Consider the following 3,749-nt stretch of genomic DNA (forward strand, 5'->3'; position numbering starts at 1 on the left):
TTCGCTGCCTCTCGTGTTGGCTACCACCCCTATGGGCTCAGCACTGACAAGGGGACGAGAGGCTGCTTCTCATTCCGCAGGGGAGCCTGAAATGTGGGGGAAGCCTCTGCACTCTCCAGGCTACCTTCAGGAAAATAAGGGGGTAGAGGCTGTAGCTTTTCTCCTCTTGCAGTGTTTTCAGGGCCCGGAACACAGAAGGCACACATTGTCCCAGCATATTTACATTTTAAGATGCTCCTGGAGGGGACAATGTTTGCTCTAAAAGAGCATTTCTGATGGGGGCATTTCTGCCACCTTGAGGGAAAGGTTGGCCCAGACAGGCCACCTCTGCCTCGGTTGGCTTCACTTCCCATGCAGGGAGGGAGCAGGAGCACATTTTGGAGGTTACCACTCACCCCACAACCCAACACGAATGAGTCATTGGCTTATGACCTGCTCCCCCCAAGGTGTCCTCAAAGGCTCCCTGGGTCTTGGGAACACAGGGTCAGAGCTAGTCAGAGCCAGCACATCAAAGCACCGCATATCCAGGAAGAAGAGCTTCTCATCATCATCATCAGCGACACCATCCTGGTTGTCATCCCTGAGCTGTGTTAAGTAGGCACTTCCCCTAAGAGAGTTAAAGGGGCACTCGTGAGATACTAAGAAGACTCCTTCCCCCAGCCCCAGGCTTCCTTGTACCTTTTGCCTCTTCATTCTGTCTGCTGCCTTCTGGGAAATGATGGGACTGGCAGGCTGTACTGGGCAGCAGGGATAGCAGGGCTGTTTGCTCTGCCCTCAGGAAGGCAGATAACCCCTAGAAACAGGAAGAGCCAAATGAGGTTGTGTAAGTCTGAGGCAGAAACATTAGTCGTGAGAGCAAGACTTGCATTTGCAAAAGCCAGGCTGTGTGTGTGTTTGTGTGTGTGCATGTGTGTGTGTGCATGTGTGTGCACGTGTGTGCATGTGCGTGTGTGTGTCCGTGTGTGTGTGTGTAAAACTGGATGGCCAAGAGCCAACCCCTGGAGGGCACGGAGACAGGGAAGAAAACAGAGTGAAACAAAAATATTTGTGTAGAAGGCATAAAAGTTATAATCACAGACTCCACTGTGTAAAGGCATAACTTGCTTTATTTATCTCTAGTGTATATGAACTTAGCCTCCCTTTCCATTCAACCTGTGAAAGGAGATAGTGCTTGGGCCATTTGGTAGAAGAAGGGGATGGGAGATGATCAAAACCCCAAGTAAGGTTCATATCCAATGTAGTGTCTAAGCAGCAAATGACTAATGGCTGAAGAAGGAGACTAGACAGAGGATTAGAGGCAGCCATGGGGCTGGTGCAGCTGTGGAGAGCTCTGAGCAAAGAAACAAGGTTGGCAGGTGAGGAGGCCTAGGATAGAGGCCAGAAGGCGAAGCCTGGGGCTGTGCAGCCAGTGGCCATGGTGGCACAGCAGGCACTGGCTGGGCATTGGCTGGGCATGCAGATGCCCAAGGCCAGCTGTGCCACATAGAAGCCCTGAGGAAGTGAGGGTAATTAACCCCTGAACAACCCAGATCATCTTCAGGGGAACAGCCAGCAGCAGAGGAGGAGAAAATCTTGACTTTGGCTGAAGTTTCCCACAGGAGACTTTTTTTTTTTTTTAAAGCTGGAATTGGTCTGAGTGAGCTAGAATTTCCAACCCAAAGTTTCCTGCTGCTAGTGGAAATTCGAGGTCATGGGCTAAGTTAATATAAGCTAGAGGTAAATAAAGCCAGTTATACCTTTGCACAGTGGAGTCTGTGATTATAACTTTTATGCTGTCGATACAAATATTTTTATTTTTATTTCATCCTCTTGGGGAGGGTATTCCTGGTATTAATAAGTTCATTTTTTTAGATAAGGAAAGCAAGGTTCGGAGATGTTTTAAAAGCCATACAAGGCCACAATGGAGAGAAAATTGTTGAGAAAGATTTGAACTTGGGTTTGTCAAACTCCAAAACCACTGTCACCATTTGTCCAAGTGCAGCCGGTGGCCCATCTGCAGCAGAATCCGTGGAGACTTGTTTAACAGGAAGGGATTTGGTTCCATCTCCAGACCGAATTAGAATATCTGGGGGTAGACACCCCAAATCTGCATTTTTACCAACTGCCCAAGGAGTTCTGAGGTATCTTCAAATACCCACTGATCCCTGTTCCCCTGCCTCCCGGGAAGAATATATTCCAGTCTTCCGGGGGGAGTTGGGCCTTGGGTCTCCCCACTCTGCCATTGTCCACTGGGGCTGGAGGTGGCTGCCACAGAGGGAGGCCAGTCATTCTCTAGAGTACTTCCTGGGGGCTGCCTTGGCCCTAGCCTAAAGCAGTGTGGTCTGCAGACCACAGGCATCACATCACCTGGGAGCTTAGTCCCAGCCCTACTAAATCCAAGTCTCTGGGGGGTGGGGCCTAGGAGATTTGAATGCCAAATTGGACAAGAACTGGCCTAGGGGCAGGAGGCCTTGGGCTCTGATGAGCTTCCCAGTAACAGCCGAAATAAACTCTTTTCTAGCACTTACAATGTGCCAGGCACGGTGCCAAGTGCATTAGGGGTTTCAACATGTCGCCTCCTCACAGCTCTCAGAGGCAGGACTATTACTGTCCTTATTTTCAGCCAAGGAGGTGACTCAGGCTCAGACAGGCTGGTTGCTGAAAGGCACACAGGTCCTGAGTGGCAGGGTTTGGGCTGACCTGCAGGCTGGTAGCTCATCATCTGCCTTCAGAACCTGAACCCAACTCACGGCCAAGGCTCTGCAGGATCAGGGATGAGGAACTTGTTCTCACAGCCAGCTTGGCCAGATCTCTGTACAGCCATTAAGCTCACAAAAGTTGAGGCTGAAACTGCTGTCCAGATGGAGGTCTTCTTTTTTTTTTTTGAGACGGAGTTTTGTTCTTGTTGCCCATGGTGCGATCTTGGCTCACCACAACCTCTGCCTCCCGGGTTCAAGCGATTCTCCTGCCTCAGCCTCCCGAGTAGTTGGGATTACAGGCATGTGCCACCACGCCTGGCTAATTTTGTATTTTTAGTAGAGACAGGGTTTCTCCATGTTGGTCAGGCTGGTTTCGAACTCCTGACCTCATGTGATCTGACTTCCTTGGCCTCCCAAAGTGCTGGGATTATAGGCATGAGCCACTGCACCCAGCCCCAGATGGAGGTCTTCTTAAAAGGCCCAAGGTGCTGCCCAGTGGCCCTGTCTACCTCTCCTGCCTTGTGCCAGTACCTCTTGCCTCCCTGCTCATCAGCTCCAACCTCACTGGCTCCTCTCAGTTCCCTCAACACCAATGTTCCTGCCCATCGGCTTTGTGTGTGCTGCTTTCCTGGAACATTCTTTTCTCCCTCTCTCCCCCTTCAATATCCTTCCTCACAAGTCCTAGGACCACCCACTGGAAGTACATCTTCTCCTATTATTCTCTTTTCCAGAACTTCATTTATTTCCTTCAGAGCAATGCAATGATAATCAATAACTAATCGACTTCTTAGTCCACTGCTGTCTGTCGCCCCCATCATGTGTGAGCTACATGAGGGCAGGGGCCGTGTGTGCGTTGCTTACTCTCTCTGCACCTGTCAGCACTGGGCACACAGAAGATTCTCTATATTTGTTAAAGGACTGTTTCTTCTCAGCCTAGTAAAATTAGGACTAGGTTTCACTCTATGTGGCAGAAGTCCACCTTACTGTGGCTTAACCAGATAGGGGTTTTATTTCTGTTATATAGCAAGTAGTCATCTGAGGTGGGCAGTCCAGGGCTGGACAGTGACTCCT

The sequence above is a fragment of the Pan paniscus genome, chromosome 6 (assembly GCF_029289425.2).
Source record: "Pan paniscus chromosome 6, NHGRI_mPanPan1-v2.0_pri, whole genome shotgun sequence".
Taxonomy (NCBI): Eukaryota; Metazoa; Chordata; class Mammalia; order Primates; family Hominidae; genus Pan; species Pan paniscus.